Genomic DNA, 13,419 nt, shown 5'->3' with positions numbered 1-13,419 from the left:
CAGCCAAAAATAAATGAGCACCCACTCTATGTGAGACACCATACAGTCGTCAAGGACACAAGAAAAACAAAAGTTTCTACATTTATGGAGTTTATATTTTAATGGAAACTCTTGATATTTTACCCAAAATAACAGAAGAAAGAATGCTAAACTCAGTGGCTTTTGTGATTTGTCATGCAAATCAAGAAACCCAATTTTAGAAACAATGTACAGTTTTGAAGAAAAAGTAGAAAAATGTATATAGTATTCAGGATCAAATAAGATTTATCTCAGGAACACAAGGTTGATGTAGCTCTCAAACATTAATCAATATAATTAGCAGTTCAACAAAATAGACACTTTAAGTCTTTTCTAAATCAGTTATCTTGATACCCTAAGTCCTTTTTATTGACTGCCTCTTTTCCAAACTTTTGTTTCATTATATGCCTAATAATTTTTAACTGAAAACTGGACATTAAAGTTCATATACTGTAGTGACTGTGGATTTCATTTTTCTTCTGAAGATTACTGATTTGGTGGTTGATGGGGTGGTCCTTTTAGCAGTTAACGTGCCTGGATTCAAAATGCTAACATTTTCTCTCCTCTGATAGGCAGCTACTGTTATCTCTTGTCTCTTCATGACTGCTTTTTAAGCCTGGTTTCTTGTGAATTGATCTATCCTATCTAATGCAAAGAGCCAACTGGAAAGACTGAAGGCAAAATAAAAAGGGGGTAGCAGAGGATGAGATGGTTAGATGGCATCACTGCCTCAATGGACATGAATTTGAGCAAACTTTGGGAGACAGCAAAGGACAGAGGAGCCTAGCATGCTACAATCCATGGAGTCACAAAGAGTTAGACATGATTTACCAACTGAACAACAACATACCTATATGATTTGTTGGTTGTTCGGTGATGGGGATCATTCTGTCTGGTTTATTTGCTTATAGCAGGGGTCTCTTCTGATTTCTAGCTGTTCTGTCAGTTTGGGGCTGTGCCCTGGCATCTCAAGCCTGTGAAGCTTCAGCTTGCTTTTTAAAATTAGGTTCCAGGGCGATTCTGTCATTCACATATAGTTTGGCTGTCAAATGTAGATTTGGGCAGAAGTTCCAGTTCACTCTTTCTGTGGTTCTCATTATTTGAATCTATTTAAATCTCAGTGGTTTTTCTAAACTTGAACTCCCATCTCTTGCACTTTTGGCCAGTGAGGGCAGTTTCTCTACTACTATTTCCTATGAGAGAGTCATGAAGATTGGATATCATTTCAGTCCAAAAGACCAGAAGTCTTAATTCTTACTCCTGTCAGTTGCAGTTTTTTTGAGATTATTTTTTTCTCCTAGCTCTGTGTGCTTTTGAAAGCTTTCCAATAAATTTAAACAGTTGTTGTTTTAAATCTTTTAACCAGACTTTATAATTGTTATCTGCAGGACAGTGATATTGGCATAATGATATACATGCAGTTCAATGGAATAATATGCTTATGTTATACAGATGTGTGTGTGTGTGCTCAGTCATGTCCGACTCTGTGCAACCCCATGATAACTCACCAGGCTCCTCTGTCCATGGAATTTTCTAGGCAAGAACACTGGAACGGGTTGCTATTTCCTTTTCCAGGGACTCTTCCCAACCCAGGGATGGAACCCTTGGCTCTGGTAGGTAGATTCTTTACCACTAGCTCCACCTGGGAAGCCCACACTATATAGATATGTAGTTATATATATATAGTTTATATAGATATATAAATATACAGAAATATAGATATAAAGATATGCATATACACATACATACATAAATGCAAATTCAGTTAATTTTCAACGAAGTGTTAAGGTAATTCAGTAAAGTCTTCACAAATGGTGCTGGGAAAACTGGATACCTATATGCAAATAAAAATGAACACAATCCTTATGTCACACCACACACAGAGTTTCATACATTAAGTAAATTTATTTAATATTAAGACTATAAACCTTCTAAATTAAAATAGGAGAAAAACTCTGATTTCTTTATCCTCTCATTGTTACTAGAAGTACTCCTACAGCTTTTTCTTGTCTTTTGAACATTTAACAAATGTGATTATCTCTTTTGGTCATTATATATAGAAATTCTTTATAGTCTTCTTAAATACCAGGAACAATCTAACTTTTTTTTCTTGACTGTTTGGAGCATAATTTTTCTGAATGTTTAGGTTGTAATTTTTTGTTATTAGCAGCAATTACAATAACATTCTTATATTTATTGGTATGTACATTTGTGGGGCTTATTTTTATCATGATAAATCCTTAGGAGAGGATAGATCCCAAATTTGTATCCACAGCCTATATTTCCCCTGGAATTCTAGCCTCATTATCCAACTGACTGTCATCGCACTTGGCTAACCCAGTAACACCACAGTATGTTTAAACGGAACTTCAAATTTTCTTCCCCACTCCTGGTTATATCTGAGTCTTCCCCACTGCAATGTATAATACTGCCATCCACAAACTCAAGCTAGAAATCAAATGGCCATCCTTGACTCTTCATTTTCCATTGTTTCTCTTTTCCAACCCATTATCCAGTAATATTAATTCTATTTCCAAAATATACATTCACTGTCTCCATCTCCACAGCTACTATTCTTGGTTCAGGTCACTGCCATCATTTACCTAATCTACTGCTATTGTTTTTAATTGTCTTGGTTTTATCATTTAAAATTTGATTGTGACAAAATAAGCTAAGCAAAGCTTAAATAGCATGTAGATTTTATTTTAAAAAATTGATATGGCTGTGCTGAGTCTTTGTTGCTGTGTGCAGGCTTCTCACTGTGGTGGCTTCTCTTGTTGCGGCGTTCAGGCTCTAGAGCATGTGAGCTTCGCCAGTTGCAGTGCATGGGCCCCAGGCTCTAGAGCACAGGCACCGCAGTTGTGGTACACGGGCTTAGCTGCCCCGAGGCATGTGGGATCTTCCTGGATCACAGACTGAACCTGTCTCCTGCATTGGCGGATTCGTTACCACTGGGCCACCAGGGAAGCCCATATATTTTTAAAAGTTAATATTTTCTACACCTGTCTTTAATTTTACTTCCAAACTAACCAATATGAACAGGCTGTGGTGTATGACGTCAGATTTTTCTTTATGCTCATACAAAGATACATTCACTTACAATACATGGGTTCCTGTTGCTCTGTTTGCCGGCTCTGAATTACAATCTGAGTAAAATATATTTTACTGTTAGTTTGGATCTCCCTAACTAGTAAAGTTAAATCCATTTTCACATGTATATTAACTTCCTCGTTGATTTTTGTGCACTGCCCATTGGATTATCATTATGCTATTAATCTGCAGGAGCTCTTTGGATATTTAGATACCCATCACCTGTTTCTTATTTTCCTACCCTATCATTTTGGTTTTTTTGTGTGTCATGTTTATTACTATATGTAGAAAATTTGTTCAGTAAAATGTTCATCTTTCCCTTTATGATTTTTAGGATTATTGCTTAAGAAAGTTAAAGTTTCTCCTTAATTTCTATACTCATTACATTTTGGAAAATAGTGCTTTAATAATCATGTTTAATCAGATTTAATTTTTACTTTTTAGCAAATAAGGTGGAAGTTTAACTTTTTTGATAGATTATTATACAGCTAACTAGCACTATTTATTAAGTAAATCATAATTCTTCTCTTAAATACCATTTATCATATACTAAATTTCTATATAGCCTAGAATCTAGATCTTGCTTTCTAAATATCATTCTTCAGTAAGAACCACCAGAACTCCTTGGAGAAATGACTGATTGATGGCTGAGGCAGGGAAGACATGAGCCTACAGCATCTGTATTATCAAAAATTAGACTGCTCAAAAGACAAAAGGATGGTGATATGTCAAAGAAACACAGGACTCAATGTAAAACAGTTCCCAATGGCAAATTGGAACAATTTGACCAATAAAATAAATAATGGAATCCTGAATATAATCCAAATGTAAATATACACAGGCCCATACTGATACAAATGAGTAAATAAATGAGTAAAAAAGAGGCAAACCTGCTTAATATATGTAGATACTTCCCTCTCCAGGAACTGAAACATAGTCCCCCTTATTGAGAGCATGCTTGACTTCATGACTTTCAGGCATTTATTGTGCTTTGAGTTTCAGATACTGCATTTTTAGATATATGATTGGTGGCAATCCTGCACCATCAGAAAATGGTTAGTATTTTTAAAAATAAGAGTATTTTAGACTTAAGGTATGTATATTGTCCTTTTAGATGTAATATCACACACTTAATAGACTTTGGTATAGGGTAAACATAGTGTTTATATGCACTAGCAAGCCAGTAAGTTTATGTGAGTCGCTTTACTGTGATACCTGGTTTACTGTGGTGGTCTGGAATTGAACCGGCAATATCTCCAACGTATGCCTGTGCTTCCAAAGAATATAGTATTAAAAAGAAAATACTAGTACCTTTATAATGGAGAAATCTGGCAAACCCTGTCTTAACAAAGTGATGGTTAACATCTCCAGTAATGTTATGTGGATATATCTCTTGATATGTGATGAGGAAGGCACTTCACTCCTACAGTAACCTTTCTAAAACCCATAACCCCAGTCTAATCATGAAAAGAAAGTAACAGATAAACCCCAAATGAAGGTCATTCTACAGGATACCCGGAGAAGGCAATGGCACTCCACTCCAGTACTTTTGCCTGGAAAATCCCATAGACGGAGGAGCCTGGTAGGCTGTAGTCCATGGGGTCGCTAAGAGTCGGACATGACTGAGTGACTTCACTTTCACTTTCCTGCATTGGAGAAGAAAATGGCAACCCACTCCATTGTTCTTGCCTGGAGAATGAGAGAGACGGGCGAGCCTGGTGAGCTGCCGTCTATGGGGTCGCACATAGTCGGACACAACTGATGCAACTTAGCAGCTACAGGATACCGGAAAAGTACTCTGATGGTCAGGTATTCTGTAGAATACCTGGTAAACTGGTGGAAATTAAAGGAAATCTGGAGTTAACAGTAATGTCTGAATATTGGTTTCTTGTATCCTTGCAAATTATGCCAAATATTAAGGGTATAGGAACTCTTATTATCTTGGCAAGTTTTCTATATATATAAAATTATTCCCCCCAAAGATATTAAGGGTGTATTCTTTTCTGTAATCTCTTACTTTATTCCACTAAGTCACTTATATTTCTAGGTGAATAGTTTTGACTGGCTCAGATCACTAACTCCTTATTGCAAAATTCAGACTTAAATTGAAGAAAGTAGGGAAAACCACTAGACCATTAAATGACCTAAATCAAATCCATTACGATTATACAGTGGAAGTGCCAAATAGATTCAAGGGATTAGATTTGACAGAGTGCCTGAAGAACTATGGATGGAGTTTGTAACACTGTATAGTTACAGTGAGGAGGCCATGATCAAGACAATCCCCCAGAAAAAGAAATGCAAAAAGGCAAAATGGTTGCGTGAGGAGGCCCTACAAATAACTGAGAAAAGAGAAGTAAAGGCAAAGGAGAAAAGGAAAGATCTATCTATCTAAATGCAGAGTTCCAAATAGCAAGGAGAGATAAGAAAGCCTTCCTCAGTGATCAATGCAAAGAAATAGAGAAAACCAATAGATTGGGAAAGACTAGAGATCTCTTCAAGAAAATTAGACATACCAAGGAAACATTTCATGCAAAGATGGGCACAGTAGATGACACAAATGGTGTGGATCTAACAGAAGCAGAAAATATTAAAAACAGGTGGCAAGAATACACAGAAGAACCATACAAAAAAGATCTTCACAGCCAAGATAATCAAGATGGTGTGATCACTCACCTAGAGCCAGACATCCTGGAATGTGAAGTCAAGTGGGCCTTATGAAGCATCACCATGAACAAAACCAGTGGAGGTGATGGAATTCCAGTTGAGCTATTTCAAATCCTACAAGATGATGGTGTGAAAATGCTGCACTCAATATGGCAGCAAATTTGGAAAACTCAGCAGTGGCCACCAGACTGGAAAAGGTCAGTTTTCATTCCAATCTCAAAGAATGTTCAAACTGCCCCACAATTGCATTCATCCCACATGCTAGCAAACTAATGCTCAAAATTCTCTAAGCTAGCCTTCAGCAGTACGTTAACCAAAAACTGTTGGATTTTCAAGCTGGATTTAGAAAAGGCAGAGGAACTAGAGATCAAACTGCCAAGATCCGTTGGATCATAGAAAAAGCACGAGTTCCAAAAAATTTTCTACTTCTGCTTTACTGACTACTCCAAAGCCTTTGATTGTGTGGATCACAACAAACTGTGGAAAATTCTGAAAGAGATGGGAATACCAGACCACCTTACCTGCCTCCTGAGAAATCTGTATGCAGGTCAAAAAGCAATAGTTAGAACCAGATATGGAAAAACAGACTGGTTTCAAATTGGGAAAGGAGTACATCAAGGCTGTATAGTCACCTTGCTTATTTAACTTATATGCAAAGTACATCATGTGAAAAGCCAGGCTAGATGAAGCACAAGCTGGAATCAAGATTGCCAGGAGAAATATCAATAACCTCAGATATGCAGACACCACCCTTACGGCAGAAAAAGAAGAGGGACTAAAGAGCCTTTTGATGAAAGTGAAAGAGGAGTGAAAAAGCTGGCTTAAAACTCAACAGTCAAAAAAGATCATGGCATCTGGTTCCATCAGTTCATGGCAAACAGAAGGGGAAACAATGGAAACCGTGACAGACTTTCTTTTCTTGGGCTTCAAAATCACTACAGATGGTGACTGCAGCCATTTAAAGATGCTTGCTCCTTGGGATAAAAGTATGACAAACCTAAACAGCATATTATTTTGCAAACAAAGGCCTGCCAAAGCTATGGTTTTTCCAGTAGTAATGTATGGATGTGAGTTGGACTATAAAGCTGAGTGCTGAAGAACTGATGCTTTTGAACTGTGGTGCTGAAGACTCTTGCGAGTCCCTTGGACTGCAAGATCAAACCAGTCAATCCTAATGGAAATCAGTCCTGAATATTCATTGGAAAGACTGATGCTGAAACTCCAGTACTTTGGCCACCTGATGCAAAGAACTGACTCACTGGGAAAAGACCCTGATGCTGGGCAAGACTGAAAGCGGAAAGGGACAACAGAAGATATGGTTGAATGGCATCACTGACTTGATGGAGTTTGAGCAAGCTCAGGGAGTTTGTGATGGACAGGGAAGCCTGGAGTGCTGCAGTCCATGGGGTTGCAGGGAGTCGGACACGACTGAGTGACCAAACTGAACTAAGCTTCATGTAAACAGAATCAAATAGAGCACACATACTTAAACCTTCCAAGTGTATTTGAAAGTGTTTTTTGTTCCTAGTGAGTTCTGTGTTAATTTGGTCAAGTCGACTGATCTCCCCATTTTTGCCATACAGTTCTAAGTTTTGCTTCATGTTTTCAACTATTACACGCATAAATACTTATGATTATGCTTTTGACATACGTGATTTATTCCTATTCTTTCCTCAGTTTTTACTACATTATTTCCACCCTTTCACTTCTAACCTATTTGTATCTTTGTTCACATTAGATTTAAGAGCATATGGGTCTTGCTCCATTTATCTAGTGTGAGTCTCTTTCATTATGGGGAGTGTTTGAACAGTGGTTGGGCTTAAACCTACTATTTTCCATCACGTTTCTTTTTTCTGCCTCCTTTTGCATTGTTTGTGATTCCATTTTTTTCCTTTTTAAGTGTATTATGTGTAACTCCTGGTTATGTTCGGTGGTTGCTTTTATAGCATATATCTTATCAAAGTACCTTCAAGATATGTACAACTTTGTTTATAACCCTACAAATAGCTCACTTCCATTGCCCCCATTTTGACCTGAGCAACTTCCGCTGTTTACTTGCACGTAAGTCTCACAGTCTATTTGCTTTAAACAATTATCTTTTAGTGACTTAAAAAACAAACCTGTATTTAACCACATAACACTTTCTGTGCTATTATTGTATAGATCCAATTTCCATCTGATACCAATTTTCTTTTGCCAAAAAAAAAATCTAATTTTTGTATTAGAGATTCAGCTTTGGAGAAGTTAAAAAGTTTATACATTTGAACGGGTATGTATAGAATAGTAGGCTGATTTTTTTTAAATACCTTTAAAGGTACTGCATGATCTTGTTTTTCACTGTTCCGACAGTACTGGCTGTCATCCTTATCATTTCTATATAAATGACTTTTTCTCTGGCTGCCTTTCATCTTTATCACAGGCTTTCAACAACTTGCTTATGAATAGATCTGCTTAAATTTCCATGTCTCTGCTTAGACCTTGATATGGAATGCTTTGTGAGCAGCACTTAAGCTCAAGGATTTTACATCAAGTGTTTTAGATTCATTTCCATAATTTGGGGAAAATATTACAAGTGAAATATCCCAATATCCTCCTGGCATTTTTTCTATTGCAGGGTTTTAGTAATGCAGGTGCCGCAGCACCGGGTTATGCAGCCTGAGAAGTACTTACATGGTCTTCATTTCTGGTAGAGAATTAAAGAGAACACTTTGCGACCTTTCATTTTTGATGCTTCTTATGTATTAAGAACAGTGTGATATACAGCAATGCAATTCTGTAATTCCAACCACACCATTTGCAAAGGTGCAAATATTTAACTTTTTCTGATCATGGTCACTAGTATCACATTAAAATTCTTAAGCTCTAATAGCCACATAATCCAAGTTACAATAAGATAATATATCTTTTCTGCTCAGAATTCTGATTTGAAGTATTTAAGCGTTGAAAAGGCAACATTTTCAGCAGATTTGAATAATTAGAGGTAATAATGTCATTAAGAGGATTAATGTAATTACTAATTCATCAGATTTGTGTCATCCACATCACTTCCATGTTTTTTCAGGTCTTTAGTTCACTAAAGAGCAAATAACTCCTAATTTACATTTCTTATAATAAATGCCCAAATCATCTTTGCCAATAAAATGAACTTCAATGGTGTAGTTATCAATCGATAATATTTTATGCTATTTTCTATTAAAAGCTTTTAGGGCCTCAAAACCTATTAAATACGGTTGTAACTAGTCTATGTTTACTGTTCTAAATTTTAAGTAAATATGACTGCATTTTAATAAACACAAAACCATTTTGACCTGTGTTCCTACACAAGAACGCAAAGGCTAATTTTTAAATTCATTGCTTTGCAAATCACGCACTCCAATGTACTTAGTTCCAAGAGTTATACATTCTAAAGGAATTCAATTTACCAATTCATAAGCAAACTTGCTTAGGTTGGTATTTTTGCAGACATGTTAGGAATAAACCAATAGCTTACTAAAATTCTCTTGCTGCTTCTGCTAAGTCGCTTCAGTCATGTCCGACTCTGTGCGACTGACCCCATAGACGGCAGCCCACCAGGCTCTGCCATCCCTGGGATCAGAATAATTCTGTGCTTCTGTCCTCAGGAATATAAAAAGAAACTAAACGAATTTCAAAACATATACCAGTAAGGCTTGGTTTCCAATCTTCAGTTCAGTTGCTCAGTCGTGTCCAACTCCTTGCGACCCCATGGAAATCTTCTCTTAGCTGTTTACATAAACCTAAGCTGGTGTTTTACCGGGCTTCCCTGCTGGATCAGATGGTAAAGAATCTACCTGTAATGCAGGAGACCTGGGTTCAAACCCTGGGTTGAGAAGTTGCTCTGGAGAAGGAAACGGCAACCCACTCCAGTATCCTTGCCTGGAGAATTTCAAGGACAAAGGAGCCTGGCAGGCTACAATCCATGGGGTCACAAAGAGTTGGAGGTGACTGAGTGACTTAACCCTTTTATGTTGGCATACATCGAGGGCAATAAACAGTGTTTACATGCAATTTCTACAGATTCTATAACACACTGAAGCATAGCTGGATGAGTAAATGCAAACCTTATTAGCTTGTGATGAAATGGAACTATTAAACTGAAAAAAAAAAAAAAAAAAAAAAAGTCCAGTTTGCTAACTGGCTATCATAACTTCAGAAAGAAAACTCCTGCAACCAAATGTTTTCCAGTAAAGAATAAGCATTTATTAGTATTGGAGGAAAAAACTGACTAAACTCTTTAAGAAACATATTTATATTTATTCCTTTGTCAAACACGGTGCTAGCTACAGAATGCTGAAAGAGCTAGAAATACTGGGTAGAAGACTTTCAAGAAATTCACCTGAACTATGGAAACTCAGGAGTCAGGGTGCGCATCTCAGTGTTTTGAATCGAGTCAAGAAGATCAAGTGGAAAAAGGGATGGTAATGAAATGTGTACAGGGCACAGGAAACTTGCACAGATGGAAATTTATCACAAGTAGTCAGCATGGCTCACGGGGATAGCTATATAGGCTTTGTGCCCAAGTTTGCTGGAATTAGCAGGGGGAAGGGAAGGTGTGGTAGTCAGAAAAGATTTTAGTTTAATCCTGAAAACCACAGGAAAAATTTTAAACAAGGAAATTACATGAACATAAACAGCTTAAAACCACTCTGAGTACTCAAAGAATAACTACTTGGTTAAATATCATTTAGCAAACACTGTGGAAGACCTCTACTATATGTCAGAGGGGGAGTGAGTGAGTGTTGGTCGCTCAGTTGTGTCCAACTCTTTGCAACCCCAAGGGCTGTAGCCTGCTAGGCTCCTCTGTTCATGGGATTCTCCAAGCAAGAATACTGGGAGTGGGTTTCCATTTCCTTCTCCAGATGATCTTCCTGACCCAGGGACTGAACCCAGGTCTCCTGCACTGCAGGTGGATTCTTTACCGTCTGCATATGCCAGGCTGGAGGCCCAATAATCATTAAGAGCCAACTTCAGTATCTTAGCCCATAAACCAAAACACTGGTAGCAGTAGTGGAGCATTGGGGGCTTGAGGGTTAAGAACCATTGATTCAAGGTTGCCGCTGCTGCTGCTAACTTGCTTCACTCGTGTCCAACTCTGTGCAACCCCATAGACAGCAGCCCACCAGGCTCCGCTGTCCCTGGGATTCTCCAGGCAGGAACACTGGAGTGGGTTGCTATTTCCTTCTCCAATGCATTAAAGTGAAAAGTCAAAGTTAAGTTGCTCAGTCGTGTTTGACGCTTAGTGACCCCATGGACTGCAGCCTACCAGGCTTCTCCGTCCATGGGATTTTCCAGTAAAGAGTTCTGGAGTAGGTTGCCGTTGCCTTCTCTGATTCAAAGTTAAGTCTGATTTATTTGAGGTGGGAAGGCAAGAGAAATCTAAGAGGACCCTCCATCCTACATTACTGATAATGTTGTTTATCAATATGAAATATACTAGTTTTGATGGACAGATTGCATGGGTAGAATTGAGATATGTTGAAACTGACATTTAAAAAGAAGACACACAGTAGGCAGCTTAATGGATCTGGTGCTATAGAAAGGGGTGAGTAGGAATACTTTAGTATTACCATACAAAATATCTGAGGCCACGAGTAGGGAGTAATATTCAGTTATTTGCTGTATACTCATACGCTAGTCATAAAAATGTCCAATGTCATACAGGTTCCATGAAGTAAAATTTCAAATCTGGCTCTGACTCCAGGAGAGTACAGATAGAAATGAAGTATCAATGCCAAATCCACCACTGGGATCATACCCATTCACTTCATATTACATTCAGGCTGGAGGTACTCAAGTCTCTGATAATGGCACAGAGAACAGGCAGGTCACAGATGTTTCAATTTGTGGGTAGGTACAAAACTCTTTGTTCTGACTGCCCGATTAAGGTCTTTAATTATCACTGTTTTCAAGCACTTTTCAATGTGGTGCAGTTTATTTCTGACAGCATTATTACTTGGTTCCTTCTTTTTCTAAGGTTTTTAAACCACGCCAGTGTTTTGGATCTCCTAAAACACAACCAAATCTTGAGGCTTCACAAATTAGCTCACCTTATTCATCAGTAAACCTGTCTTTCAAGACTGCTCAAGTCAATTCCTTAGAGTCTACCTCTTCACTCAGACAAGACTGATTTTCTTCCCACTTTAGCAGAGACTTTATTGCTTCTATAAATAAGACCATTTCCCCACTAGATTGAGATTATGTGAAAGGGGCTGTCCTACATACATTTTGGTTTCAAATCCAGGTCTTATTCAGTTGAATAATGTATACAGCTTTCTTCTTCTTATGTATATTTTCATTATTCATTTATGTATAAGTTACCAGTTATTGTTATTTTATGCTAGTATGTTTACTTTGCTAAATACAGGCATTTGCAAACTATTAGTATCACATGTTTATCTTTTAACCATGTGCAATGCTACAACACCCTCTTATAAGCATCCGTGTGCTTCAATGTGGCTGGGAAAAAAACAAAACTGTGTTGGCTCTAATGCCACCTGAATTAATTCTTACTGATATTATATTTAACTGTCTAGGCTCCTATTTAAGGTCAAAGCTATCACCATCACCAAGGTCTAGATTTTATTCCCTCACCTACCTGATGATAAACCTCCAACAATTCTTCCTTCCTTCCCTTTCTCCATCATCTACCAGAGAACGGAGGCAAGTCAAAGGTTAAGTCAATCTGAAAAGGACGCTCAATGGCCAAAGTTGGAAGTTTGAGCAGAAAATAACACAGCATTCAACTATGACTTGAAGAATAAATATGCAGAAGTCCATACAAGTGTAAATAAATAGGAGACAAATCTACAAGTGAATTCAAATCTGCGTAGACAGCCTTTTCCCACAGGGTGCTGGAATTTCCCCATCCCAACTCTGAAGGTGAGCTACACTTAGTGACTTGCTGACAAAGAATGGAGTAGATTAAGGAGAAAAAAACTGAACTACAATGGTGATTTCAGGCAATTTCTGTGAGAAGGGCACTTCTGTGGTATCTGCCCTGAAACTCCTACTCAGTCTAATCACAAGAAAAACCAGACAAACTCAGAATGAGGGACATTCTAAAGGATACCCAGTCAGTACTCCTCTTAAGTCATCAAAGGCAAGGAAAGAATGACAACCTGTCAGACCAGAGGAGACTGGAGATATATGAGAAACAAGTGGAAGTGTAATGTAGCACCCTGGATTAGAGTAATGGAAAAATACTGAAATTCAAGTAAAATCTGGACTGTAAGTAATAGTAACATATCAATGTTGGTTTCTTAGTTTTGACAAAATCACAGGGTGATATGCTAATGATGGTAGAGACTGGGTGGGAGTACGTGGGAACCTTCTGTTCAACCTTTGCAACTTTTCTGTAAATTTTAAGTTATTTCAAAATAGCATGTCTACTTATCCACCTACTTATAAAAGACTGAAATTAATACCTTCTTACTAAATCGATTAAAAAAAAATCTATTTTGACTTAACATTTATCTCCTCAAACAGGTTATTTGGTTGTTACTAGAGGTAATACAGATATCTGCCATGAGACTTGGGGATGAATCCCCATTAAGCCACTCCTGTGATTCCCTTGGGCAAATTTTAATTTTCTTAAACTGTAATCTTTCGGTATGTAAAACATGGGAT

The sequence above is a fragment of the Bubalus kerabau genome, chromosome 6 (assembly GCF_029407905.1).
Source record: "Bubalus kerabau isolate K-KA32 ecotype Philippines breed swamp buffalo chromosome 6, PCC_UOA_SB_1v2, whole genome shotgun sequence".
Lineage (NCBI taxonomy): Eukaryota > Metazoa > Chordata > Mammalia > Artiodactyla > Bovidae > Bubalus > Bubalus kerabau.
The sequence above is the reverse complement of the archived record's forward strand: the minus strand, read 5'-3'. Positions refer to the sequence as shown.